The sequence below is a fragment of the Adiantum capillus-veneris genome, chromosome 2 (assembly GCF_014529385.1).
Source record: "Adiantum capillus-veneris isolate H3 chromosome 2, ASM1452938v2, whole genome shotgun sequence".
In the NCBI taxonomy this organism is placed as follows: domain Eukaryota; kingdom Viridiplantae; phylum Streptophyta; class Polypodiopsida; order Polypodiales; family Pteridaceae; genus Adiantum; species Adiantum capillus-veneris.
The window spans coordinates 91708355-91722415 of record NC_140932.1 but is presented as its reverse complement, the minus strand read 5'-3'; the positions used below and the strand labels follow the sequence as shown (position 1 = coordinate 91722415).

The 14061-nt window shown below is 44.4% G+C and overlaps 1 protein-coding gene across 1 annotated transcript in view; it reads right to left on the bottom strand.

The window, feature by feature from the left end:
* The window catches only part of LOC147463178 (uncharacterized), a 70374-nt gene that overhangs the window by 55786 nt on the left and 527 nt on the right, over positions 1 to 14061 (bottom strand). The gene's annotated exons all lie outside the window — the stretch shown is intronic.

Genomic DNA, 14061 nt, shown 5'->3' with positions numbered 1-14061 from the left:
TAAGTTTCACATATGGTGGCAATGGAACACTCAGTGCCTTTCCCTTCTCCATATTGAAACGTTGCAAAACCTTGTCAATATACTCTGTTTGAGAGAACCAAATCAACTTCTTTGATCTGTCTCTCTCAATGCGCATACCAAGTATATGACTTGCCTCACCCATGTCTTTCATGTCAAACGATTTTGCCATCTTTGACTTCAAAGCTGAAATTTCTTCCAAGTGCTTGCCAGCAATCAACATGTCATCCACATACAAAATAAGGATCAGCCAACTACCATCCTTAGCCTTCTTTGTATATAGACAGTGATCGAACTCACTACGTTTGTAGCCTTGAGAAAGCATGAACTTCTGGAATTTATGGTACCATGCCCTCGGTGATTGTTTTAAGCCATAAAGACTCTTTAACAACTGGCATACCCAATCTTCCTTGCCTTTCTCAACAAACCCTTCTGGCTGCTGCATGTAAATTTCCACATCTAAATCACCATGCAAGAACGCTGTCTTGACATCCATTTGGTGCAACACCAAATCTAATATGGCAACCAATGCAAGAAAGCATCTCAATGTAGTCATCTTGACCACCGGAGAGAAGACTTCATCAAAGTCAATGCCTTGTTCTTGCTTAAAGCCCTTGGCAACAAGCCTTGCTTTGTACTTTGGCTGACTATCATGAGCAGTGATCTTATACCTGTAAACCCATTTACAAGGTAGAGCCTTTTTGCCCTGTGGTAATTTAACTAGCTTCCATGTCTTGTTTTTATGTAGAGCTGTCATCTCTGACTGCATGGCCAATTGCCAATTCCCGGAGTCCTTCATTTGCACTGCTTCCTTGTAACATGAAGGCTCATTGCAATCAGTCAACATGACATAGTTCATAGATGGAACAAACCTATCAAGAGGTCGCGTGACACGTACAGATCTACGCACAATAGGTGGCTCAGGCTCAGCCACAACCTGTGGTTCCACTCTATCCTGTCGTTGCTCCTCTTGAGCCCTGACATTTTGTCTTGCACGTGCAAGTCCATCTTCTTGGAAGACAACTCTTCTAATCTCCTCAACCCTCTCTGATTTAGAATGATATTTGGATTCATTAAAGTGAACATCATTGCTGCGGACAACCTTTCTGGATTCGGGATCCCAAAGTTTGTACCCCATCTCACCAGAATTACCATAGCCTAGAAAGATGCACTTTCTACTCTTTGGCTCAAGTTTGTTCCTAAATTCCTTTGGAACGTGAGTATATGCCTCACAGCCAAAGACTCTGAGATGCTTGTATGAGGGCATTTTGCCTGACCATACCATCTCTGGCACTGAATCCTTCTGCAAAACCTTGCTAGGAGATCTATTTACAAGATGAACAGCTGTTGATACAGCTTCAGCCCAAAACCCATTTGGCAGCTGTGCATTAGACAACATACTTCTGACCTTCTCTTGTATGGTCCTATTCATCCTCTCAGCAACACCATTTTGAGGAGGATTGTAAGGAGCAGTAAGTTCACGTTTTATACCTTTTGACTCACAAAAGTCCTGAAAGGCCTTTGAAACATACTCTCCACCATTGTCAGTGCGTAAGCATTTAAGCTTCTTGCCACTCTGATTCTCCACAAGTGTCACAAACGTTTTGAAAACACTAAACGCTTCATCCTTGTGCTTGAGAAAGTAAACCCATACTTTTCTCGAGTAATCATCTATAAATGTCATAAAGTAAGAAGCTCCCCCTAGAGATAGGTTAGGCATAGGTCCACACAAATCACTATGAACAAGTGCCAACTGTGTATCTCTTCTACTGCTTCTATGCTTATGTGGCTGCTGTGTTTGCTTACCATACAAACAATGTTCACAGAATTCAAAATCATTAAATGAAAAGCCAGGCAAATACCCAGAACGAGACAAGATTTCCATTCCCTTCTTGGACATATGTCCTAACCGGCTATGCCACAAAGAAACGTTCGGCTGCTCGGTTACATTGATTACATTTTTAGAGACATTTGATACATAAATCATGTAAAGTCCTCCAGACTTTACTCCATGTGCTACTGTCATAGAACCCTTGGATATCTTCCACATGTTCTGTCCAAAAGTGGTGACGTAGCCAGCATCATCAAGTAAACCTGTGTTGATCAAGCTCTTTGTAATTGCGGGAACATGTCTCACATTCTTCAGCGTGAAAGAAGAGCCATTCTGAAACTTCAATTGAACATCTCCAACACCTAAGATCTCACATGTCTGCCCATTGCCTAGCCGAACATGATCTTTAGTGGTCACATAAGAGGTAAACCACTCCTTGTTTGGAGACACATGAAGTGATGCCCCTGAGTCTATAGTCCAGTCACTCAGTGCATTTCCATCAGATTATGTAAGAAGAGCTGAGTCCATTGTATTCTTCAAGAAGTAGATGTCTCCTGACACTAGACTATCATCCTCTGCAACAGTGTTTGTCACATTTATTTCTTGAATCTTCACTGAGGATTTGTTCTTCTCACCATGGTCTTCAGCTTTCTCTTTGCCTTTTTTTGCTTTCCATTCTCTGCAGTCTCTTTTCATGTGACCCTTCTTGCCACAATGGTAGCATTCTATGTCACTCTTGCCTTTAGCACTGCGGGACTTGCTACGAGACTGATTCCTCTTTCCACCTTTGTACTTTTCTTTGGTCCTTCCCCTGACAACTAAGGCTGTTCCTTTGCCTTTGTCCATTGTCTTTCTATTGGTTTCTTCAGTAAGCAGACTTCCTTCTACACCTGCTATGTTCAAACCATCTGGAGGTGCAAAATTACTCAAAGCTGTGCGAAAAGTGTCCCAACTTTCCAGCAATGTGATCAACAGGAACATAGCTCTAACAGGTTCACCAAACTTGACACCTTGAGCTAACAACTGACTATAGATTGTGTTGAATTCATTCAGATGATTGGACATAGGTGTCCCTTCTTTCATCTTCAAGTCAACAAGCTTCTTAAGCCAGTATACCTGTGAAGCTGCACTCTGCTTCTCATAAAGATCACTCAGCTTTAACCATGCTTGATAAGCCGACATCTCGTCTGCTACATTGAAGTAAACGCTTTCTGCCAAAGTCAGCATAATGGTAGAAAGTGTCAATTCATCCATTTCGCTCCATTCATCTTCGTCCATATCTTCTGGTTTTATCCCCTTGAGCTTTATAGGTTTTATCTGCTTCTTTTGTACCAACACGTGCCAAATCTGCTGCTTCCACAATGGGAAATTGGTTCCATCCAGCTTCTTGATATTGTAAAGAGCAGTGTCCTGTGATCCAACCATAGCTATGCTTCACAGTAGTTTACTTTCCTGGGAAAAATTCGGCAGAGTTTCCCTTGTAAACTGACCTCTGAACCAATATCAACCTGTCAAATGAACCAAGAAAGCTTCAGATTCTGCATAAATTTCGGCAGAGTCTCCTTTGTAAAATGGCTCTAGTGTACTCAAAAACATACCAAAAAACAGCTCAAAAAACACTGTCTCTCTGACATTGTAAGCTGTGGGTAAACCTGTCCTGCACATGTACTGTCTCTGACTGTCCTGTCACTGTCCAGTAAGCATAGACTGCGACAATGCCTCAACGGCAGTAAAGCAAAGATGCAATCCCAACTGTCTAACTCACAGTCAATACATCCTAGCTGCCTATCTAAGGGTGCTCGAGGGATCGCTCCAAGACCTGTATCACCGAAAGGATCTCAACATTCGAGAATCCCCCAGGTCAATAAAACCTCACTCGACCCTCAACAAAGGCTGCAGTAAATCTGACAGTACATAGACTTCCCACAAAGTCATACATCCACAAATTTTCCACTGTATGCTGTAACCGCTGCGGCGGATGTCACAAAGTGATGACGTGGCGGACAGCAGACACCCTAATTTCTACCAAAAACCCTAAAATTCCTGCAAACCCTAATTTTTGCCAGAAACCCTAAATTCCGGAAATCGCGAAGACGGATTATTTTTTTTATTTTTTTAAAAAGTTTTGGAAAATGATGAGCGACGTGAATTTTGCTTTTGCTTTTTTTTTATAAAAAAAAAGAGAAAAGACTCTCTAAGAGAGAGAGAATTGATGCTTTTGATTTTAAAAGCTTTTGGGGCTTTGCTTTTGGGCATCCCTTGTAACCTTTAAATTAGTGGTGAGGGCCTCACTTCTCAGAGCATCTGGACGCAGAGTCTGAGAGTGAAACCCTAACCGCTCTCTTGTGCTTTGATGATTGATTAATACAAAAAGAAATACCGAAAGGGGCGCCAGTCTTTGGGGCCAATATCTCTAGGCACGGAACTCCGCCGGGCCAGTGCAAATCTATTGTGATCTATGAATTGTTTTGAAGTGGTTATTTGGTGCTGTCGCGGTTGATTCTTGACTTGGAGTGTCCAAGTCTGTTACAGTGGTATCAGAGCACGGCCGATTTCTCTTCTACGGGAAATCCGATCCCCGAATTTTTTTCCGCGGCACCTATGGCTTCAGGCAATGATCAGTCGACTCCCTCTGCATCTGGAGATGTGGGCTGGGATCACAACGAAGATTCAGGCAGAGAGTATGGCCCGCCTTGGCCTACTTAGGCGGAGCGGCGAGAGATAGAGCGTCGCCAGTTGATCGGCGATGCAACAAAGATGATGCTCAATTTTGCCAAGGACCCGAAGATGGCAAAATATATGAACCAGACCTCTTTGGAAGAGGTACAGACGGAGTGGCAGAGAACCACAACACCACTCCCGAAACCCGCTCTCAAGAAACCTTCTGCCTCCAAGAAATATACGGAGCAGGAACTGGAGAACGTGGTTGATGCACGGATTGCTCAGCTTTTTGACACGCAAAAGAAAGCCAAAAAGCACGGCAAAAAGCAGAAGAAAGGCACTGACTTCTCGGGATATTTGGGTCGTCGATCGACATTTGACAAGGCAAAGAAATTGAAGAAGCGCGTCAAGTTCTTCTTCTTCTTCTTCTGACAGTTCTTCTAGCTCCTCGGATTCGAGCGAAGAAGACAGAAAAGGTAAAAAGCGAAGCAAGAAGCAACGCTTTGGAAAGGGCAAGAGAAAGGCAAAGAAGGCTAAATCTCGCCCAGACACTGACAGTTCTACTGAGGACTCGTCTACAGACAGCTCAGATTCCGATGACGGAAAGTTTTATGCGAACAAGAAGAATTTTTACAAAGCCAACCAGTATGACTTTCTCGAAGATAAAAGCAAGAAAGTCCGAGAGTTTAAGGAAGGTGGCCACTCGATCAAGTTTGATACTTTTCAGGATACTCAGATGCTTCGAAGGCTTTGTCTTTTATAAAGCAGTTTGACATCGCTTTCGCGGGAGGACGCTATTCAGAGCACTCCAAGATTCGGAGAGCTACCTCTTACTTTAAGGGGAATGCTCGTACTTGGTGGTCCACGCTTCTATTAAGCAAGACTGTGCCAGTTACACGGCTGAATTCAAGAGGCTTTTTATTTCTTCTTGGTTGACTCAAGAGTTTGAGCGAGATATACGAGCTGCTTGGAACCATCTCCGGATGACCAAGAGCGATACAGTGAATTCTTATTGTGAAAGATTCTGGAGCTCTTTTCTACCCGCCTCTTCATTCAAGAAGATCTCGTTCAGAGAACAGATTGAGCGGTTTACCTTGGGTCTACCTACAGAGATCCGAAATCACTGCTTGGAACAGAAGTCAGCTTCTATTCAGGAGTTGATGAGTCATGCGAAGCGGGGCTTTGCCATTCACTCTTGCAGTCTGACCTACCCCACAGATGAGGCCATGACACAACGAGCCGAACAGACTTCTGGGAATGAAAGTAGAATGAAAAAGAGCAATCCAGAGAAAAAAAAAAAGGGATGCACGACCCAAGCTTACTCCTGAGGAGAGAGCTCGCTTCATCAGAGAGGGGAAGTGCTTTGGATGCGGGGAACATGGACATATTTCCGCAAAGTGCCCTGATAAGGCACAGAAAGAACAGAATGATAAAGACGACGACAGGTCTGAGAGTTCGAGAGCAGCTGAGGAATGTGGCAGATAGAAAAGCAGAACTGGTACCACATGGCGTGGGACCTGCACCGAATCTAATGAATGAAAGTACAAACTTTGCCGCTTTCGGGGCAAAGTGAAGGATCAGGAAGCTCTTTTGAAGGAGCCAAGGCCAACTTCTTTTCACTTGGAATTGGCGGCTCGATTTGGAACTACGCCCGACAGACTGATGCCACAGGCAAAGGTAGTTCGACTGGCACCCGGATGGGATTTTGCCATTACACCAAGCATTGGCAAACTTCGTTTGCAATGACAGGGGTGTTCAGGGCACGCGAGTGACGTTCTACTCGGGATCCCTTGGTACCACAAGAACTACGCCGTGGTTGACTACCGGGCCGAGAAAGCGACTTTGATAAATGAAGGGCTTAGAGATTGTACTTGAAGAACTTCAGTTTTCTTACTCATTCTTTTGGGAGAACTGAACGATGGATAAAAGTTGAATATGTTTTGACCTGAAGAAAAGAACGCCAAGACTTTTTTTCTCCACGCTCATGGCGATTGCTTTTGAGAGGGCCTGAAGATCATACCATTGATCTGATATCTGGAAGCACGCCACCGAATCGGCCACCTTATCGTGTGAGCCGAGTACAGAATGAAAAGATTATGAACTCAGTGAAAGACCTCTTGGAAAAGGGTCTTGTCCAGCCTAGTACTTCACCGTATTGCTCTCCAGTGTTGTTGGTTTTGAAGAAAGACGGATCTTGGAGAATGTGCATCGATTATAGCACTCTCAACGAAATCACCATCAAGAACAGATTTCCGATTCCTAGGATCGAAGATATACTCGACAGGTTACAGGGATCCTCGTGCTTTAGCAGGATTGACTTGAAGAGTGGATATCATCAGATCAGGATAGCACCAGGAGATGTCTACAAGACAGCTTTTCGGACGACTTTTGGGTTATTTGAGTTTTTGGTGATGCCTTTTGGCTTAACCAATGCTCCTGCGACATTTAACCGGATGATGGACAGGATTTTTCGAGAGTACAGGCTATTTGTTGGCACTTTCTTTGACGACATCATTGTTTTCTCCAAGAATGAGGCAGAACACAGAGATCATCTGCTTAAGGTCTTTCAGGCATTACGTGATCACAAGTTAGTGATTAATGCAAAGAAAAGTGAATTTTTCCTACCAAAGATACACTTTTTGGGACACATTGTGTCAGCCGCAGGAGTGCAAATGGATCCGGCCAAGATAGAGACTATCCGTAATTGGCCCGACTTGAAGAATGTCCATGAAGTTAAAAGCTTCTTGGGACTGTGTTCGTACTACAGGCGGTTCATACGAAAGTTTGCAGAGGTTGCTTCCCCTTTGCATATCTTGACACAGAAAGGAGTACCTTTTTCGTGGGGACCCCCAGAGGTGACTGCCTTTCAGACGTTGAAAGAGAAATTGACTACAGGACCATATTTTGACTTTGCCGGACTTGCAGAAGTCATTTGAAGTATATTGTGATGCTTGTGGTCGTAGTCTGGGTACGGTCTTGATGCAAGAAGGCCATGTCATAGCTTACGAGAGCCGTTTGTTCTCTAGGCCGGAGATGACAGCACAGATCTATGAGAAAGAGCTTTTGGCGGTTATCCATGCTCTTACTCAGTGGCGGCATTACCTACTCCGAGCGGATTTTACTGTCTTTACAGACCATCAGAGTTTGCGCTACTTCTTGTCATAGAAGCAGCTTTCGGAAAAACAGATGCGGTGGGCGAACATCTTGTCACAGTTTCACTTCCAGATTGTCCATGTGCAGGGACAGAAGAATGTGGTGGCAGATGCTTTGTCTCGGAAACCGTTGGTTTTGGCTATTTCCGCGATACATCATAGGAGCTTCGAGGATATGGTCGATCAGTATGCCACAGATACAGATTTTGCAGATATTTTCACACAGATACGGGATGGGGAGATAGTAGCTGGATACTCCCTTCGGGAAGGCTACTTGATGAAAAAGACTATGTTGTGCGTTACACAGCCGTTGAGGGAAAAGGTTATGACTGAATGCCATTGTCCACCTTTTACGGGTCACCGCGGCATTGCTACCACCATGAAAGGGGTAGAGAGATATTCTTTTGGCCGAGACTCAAGAAAGATGTGGAAGAGTTTGTGCGCAGTTGCTTGGTATGCCAGAAGGTCAAGTTTAACAGGCATAAAGCACAGGGATTGTTACAGCCTTTACCCATACCCACCCGCCCCTGGGAAAGTATAGCGATGGATTTCATTTTTGATCTCCCGAGAACACAGAGTGGTCACGATGGTATCTGGACTGTTATTGACAGATTTAGCAAACAGGCTCATTTCATTCCAGTGAAGAAAACAGTCAAGCCGGATCACTTAGCGAGACTGTTTGTGGCCCAGATTTTCAGATTACATGGCATGCCTGAGACAATTGTCTCCGACAGAGACCCCAGATTTACGAGTTTGTTTTGGAAGGCAATTTGGGAGAACATTGACACGCGGTTGCAGTTCTCGTCATCGTTCCACCCGCAGACTGATGGGCAATCCGAGATTGCCAATTCGGTGGTTCTAGATTTATTGAAGTCTTATATCTCGGATCAGAAGACTCAATGGAAAAGATATTTACCTTTGGTGGAATTTGCCTACAATAACACGATACACTCGTCGACGGGGAAGACGCCATTTGAGATTGTTGAAGGTGCTGCAAAGGTTCCACCCTTCCTGAGCACGAAAGATAAGATCTTTGAAGCGGATGAATATACGCGAGATCTGGATACGGCTTTTGCCAAGGTTCGCGAGACTTTGCAGAAGTCTCAAGAACGACAAAAAAAGGCAGCGGATCGCCATCGTCGCGACATGAAATTGAAGGAGGATGATTGGGTGCTCTTACGTTTTGAGAAGGCACGCCTACGAAAGAACAAGGGAAAGGAGAGGCTTTTTCCAAAGCTTAGTATGCGATACTACGGCCCTTTCCAGATTACTGAAAAGATAAATGATGTCTCCTTCCGATTGAAACTGCCAGATACTTGGAGGATTCACAATGCATTGCATGTGAGTCTCTTGAAACCTGTTAAGGGTGATGTGCCTGATGATGGGGAGCCTGATGAGCAACCCGAAGTGGAAGAAAACGAGGAGATCCTTGTTCCTGAACAGATTTTGGCACATAATGATACGAAGAAAGGTAAAGTCCGAAGGCGGTTCTTGGTTAAGTTCAAGAACTTTCCTGCATTTGATGCGAAGTGGATGGAGGAGGAGGACCTAGCAGATACTCCTCAAATTGTGAAACTTTACCTCGATGCTTTTGGTTTAGCATAGTCTACTCCAAATGGAACCCAGAATTCAGCTTGGCCGAAGATCTGGTGCAGTGGGATGCACAAGAGGGGAGTTACTCCACTCCTTTGTCAACAGATGCCTCGATTTTGATACTAAAGTCACTGATGTCTCTTTGAGCTTCAGGGATACTGAGAGCTGACAGTATTCTGCTGGATGACTTTATGAAATGGAATTCCTGATTATGATACTGATTTGTTCTTGACTTCTTGTGAGTGCAGGAATTGATAGCCGAAATGATTGCAGCATTTTGGTCTGATTGATCTCGAATAGACATGGTTGCAATAGGGGTTAGTCAATCGGACATCGATGAGGTCCCGATTGGACCTAGATGTGATTGCTAGCTACATTGCCGATAAATCATGGTCTAAGATCCGAATGAATGTTGAATGTCATGTGATGTCCTATGATGTCTGGTGATGTCCTGTGATGTCGTGTGATGTGACTGTCGATTTTGTACATGTGCTAGATGTGTGTTCCTAGTACGTAGGTACTAACAGTCAGTGTCTGCTAAGACAGTTTATGGCTTTTGTCGGTTTTGCAGGCGTAATCGCGGTCGATTACAATGCTTTCAAGAGGGGGGTATGTCACAAAGTGATGACGTGGCGGACAGCAGAAACCCTAATTTCTGCCAGAAACCCTAAAATTCCTGCAAACCCTAATTTTTGCCAGAAACCCTAAATTCCGGAAATCGCGGAGGCGGATTATTATTATTAAAAAAAAAAAAAAGAAAATGATGAGTGACACGAATTTTGCTTTTGCTTTTTTTTTATAAAAAAAAGAGAAAAGACTCTCTAAGAGAGAGAGAGAATTAATGTTTTTGATTTTAAAAGCTTTTGGGGCTCTGCTTTTGGGCATCCCTTGTAACCTTTAAATTAGTGGTGAGGGGCCTCACTTCTCAGAGCATCTGGACGCAGAGTCTGAGAGTGAAACCCTAACCGCTCTCTTGTACTTTGATGATTGATTAATACAAAAAGAAATACCGAAAGGGGCGCCAATCTTTGGGGCCAATATCTCTAGGCACGGAACTCCGCCGGGCCAGTGCATATCTATTGTGATCTGTGAATTGTTTTGAAGTGGTTATTTGGTGCTGTCGCGGTTGATTCTTGACTTGGAGTGTCCAAGTCTGTTACAACGGTTGTTTGCTGCGTGACTCACAGCCAGCAAACCCTCAACAGACATACATCATCTCTGACAATACATCCCATGTGGAAGTACCTGCAATGTCAGGATGAAATCTGGAATATCAAGCAGCAAACACAAGCTACCTGATGAACTAGTGGATATCGCCTACAGTCTATGTGTAGATGCACCCGTGTCGTATGTGACACGCCTCCAAGAACTGTGAGCCGTCCTTCAATGTGTAGACAGCCACAAATCAACACTCTAGGAGTGTCGATATCCTCAGCACCTGCAATCGTAGGCCGAAAACCCCAAATTTGCAGAGTCGGATCTGCACCCGCTGAGACCACGTAGTCGAAAATGGCCTGCGCAGAACTTTGTCGAAGCCGAACGGTAACCGAGATGACCTCAGAATGAAATTCTTAGCACACCAAGCCCTACGGGTCTTCCCACAAGATTTGGGGCCGTGTCTTTGCCTGTCGAATTTCACTCCAATCTGAGCTGGTGACTCTAGCCTCTTGCAGTGCTGTCCCGAGCCTCGATCTGAGCTTTGATACCAGTTGAAGGAGTACGAGCGAAAGTGCGACGCGAGAGAGAGTGCGAGAAGAAGAGCACGACAATATGGTGAACTCGCTCTACTGTAATGTGTAGAGCATAGTGAGTTCTTATTAGGTTTTTACAAAAGAATATGTGTACATACCTGGCGGCCCGCCCACTTACCTAGGCGACCACATTGGGCTTTATACCCCAACACTTTGTGGGTCCTGCTTTATTTTAATCCTTTATGTCACTTGGGGCCCCATCGGACGGGGTCCCCATAGGTTGGTAGGACTTCTTCTTCTGTTACTTGTTCTTCTTAGGGTTTAGGCCCCTCGGCCGGCATCTGCAAGTTGGCTCCATTCTTCAAGGCTTTGACACGTCAGCAATTTGTTACATCTCCCCTTCTTGAAAGAGAGTAATCGTCCGCGATTACACCATATCTGCAAAACAACTCAAGTTAGCTCAAAAGATTTCGAGGGTCATTCCGAGGGACATTCCGAGCGACAATCACTTTGCTCTTTTTGTTAAAGAGTTGGCTTCTCCTTTCAGCTCTTTTGATCAAGGAGTTAGCTTCTCCTTTCGTCCAGATCAAAACTCTTGATATTCCGGCGTAGTAAGATTAGCCATCACACCCAAACCGTACTGATCTTCCACGGATGTCTTGATGCACTAAAACTACATACCCAGGTAATCTCATCCAATTAAGAATATTCACTGGTTGGCACATCGCAATGCAACACAAATGCTCACATATGCATATTACAAGACATAGAAACATAAAGCCGCCAATGAATACTCCCCCCGCAAATAACCATCCACGTCCGGGCCATGAGCTGTTTAACGACTCCCTCATCACTCCTCCTGCAAATAACCTAAAAAGGTCCTGGCCATGAGATATAGAGGCCTTTTACAACCAAACGCCCCCCATACCGCAATCTGCGTCGTTTAGAGGTGCTGACAGTAACCACTGCTCAGACTTCTTAATACTCCCCCCGTAAATAACCACGCAGGTCCAGGCCATGAGTAACAACAACAATACTCCCCCCATAAATAACCACAAGGGTCCGGGCCATGAGTAAAAACAACACTTGTCAATCATTCAATACTCTCCCCGCAAATAACCACAAGGGTCCAAGCCATGAGTATGAACAAGCATTCTCAAACATCAGTTCTCACTACTCCACCCGGGAGTAAAATCAATCATTGAAACCAATATTAAAACCACAGTCAAACAATTCAAATCGACACCAAGATAGGTTCAAAACAGATACCCTCCATTTCAAACAAATTCCAAACAGGATCACCAAACAAGTTCTCAAACAGATTTCAAACTTAAAAAGCAATCTCGACATCAACCGAGCTCAAAAAGTCGATTGACTTCCCATCTTGAAACCTACACCAAAAATTAGGCTTAGATTCCTTCCATAAGGTCGTAGCCGAGCACAGCATGGTCCATCAGCTCTTGGATAGACAATGTTCCTCTGGCGGCGATGGTAGTCCCAAGATAGCAATCGCGCACTGAACCTCCAAGGTTATCAACTTGAGAAGAGACATCTACTAAGAGATGTTGAGAAATTTCAAGATATTATCTGCTAGGGTTTCCATGGCAAGCATTTCAGGATACCCCACTCTGCCAGAAGTTGCACTTTGAAGGAAGATGTCAGAAACCATATAACTTCGGACAAAAATTTTCTTGAAAGCTTGCCAAGTAATTGGAGTATACTGCTTGGTAGCTATCAACATCTACATGGCACTGCCTCTGAGAAAAACAGCAGCTTGAAACAAATCTTGGATCCTTCTCTTACAAGTGATCTTTATGGCTTATGCCCTGTAAGACATGAGCGGTCAGACGGGAGCGCGCCCGATGTGCGATGAAGTAAGGGTGGGAGTGGCTAATAAGTCCGGGGTCGGAGCACGAAGCTAAAATTTCCAATGAACTTTGGAAGTGCGATCTTGCTCTGTTTGCTCTTTGGTAGGACCGGCATGCTTTCAGAAAAGCACACGGGGTCGGAGCACAAAGTGAAAATTTCCAATGAACTTTGGAAGTGCGATCTTGCTCTGTCTGCTCTTTGGTAGGACCGATATGCTTTCAAAAAATCACACGCCTGATGCTCTTATACCAATGTCACAAGACAGCCACTACGTGTCAATAGAAAAGAACAGACTGAACAGACTTTTAGCACTTCAATAACAACTGAACTGAAAGAGAGAGACGACACGCGACACGGAGTGGGGGAATTTCACCCAGAGAGTATTGGCCCCAAACCTTGGCGCCCCTTTCGGTATTTCTTTATATTGCATCAACACAGTACAAGCCGATACTCGAGACTCTGCACCTTCTCCAAGAAGCATGCCAAAGAATGAGCCCTTAGCACATATTTAAAGGTCCTAGGCCCCAAAAGCAGTTTACAATGAAAAGCCTTCAAACTCAAAAGCATCTGGTCCAAAAGCAATGCCAAAAATCTACCAGCATAATTTACGAAAATCCGTATAGTCCTGCCACGTCAACACAACCAACGTAAAAAGCGGAAATCCGTATAGATCTGCCACGTCAGTAATCAACGGAATTTTCAAAAAATCTACCACGTCATCAGTTTTTGGCTCTTTGTGGGTCCTGCTTTATTTTAATCCTTTATGTCACTTGGGGCCCCATCGGACGGGGCCCCATAGGTTGGTAGGACTTCTTCTTCTGTTACTTGTTCTTCTTAGGGTTTAGGCCCCTCGGCCGGCATCTGCAAGTTGGCTCCATTCTTCAGGGCTTTGACACGTCAGCAGTTTGTTACAAATACATGTTGTAAAACACAACGCAAGAACAAGCATATACTGAGCAGACAAGAAAGCAAATTGCACTTAGGAAACAAGAAAACAAATCACACATACCAACAAGTAGACGCAATGGACAAACAAACTCTCAAGGTAAACCAAGATAATAAAAAAAACCAAGCGGAAAGGGAGGCACATGGGCGATCATAAGCCGAGGGAAAGGGGTGGAGTGAGAAGGGGGACTGCCCTTGTGTCAAATCTCTCTCTCTCTCTCTCTCTCTCTCTCTCTCTCTCTCTCTCTCTCTCTCTCTCTCTCCATGATTCATCAACACAGAGCCCCTCTTCTTCCATACA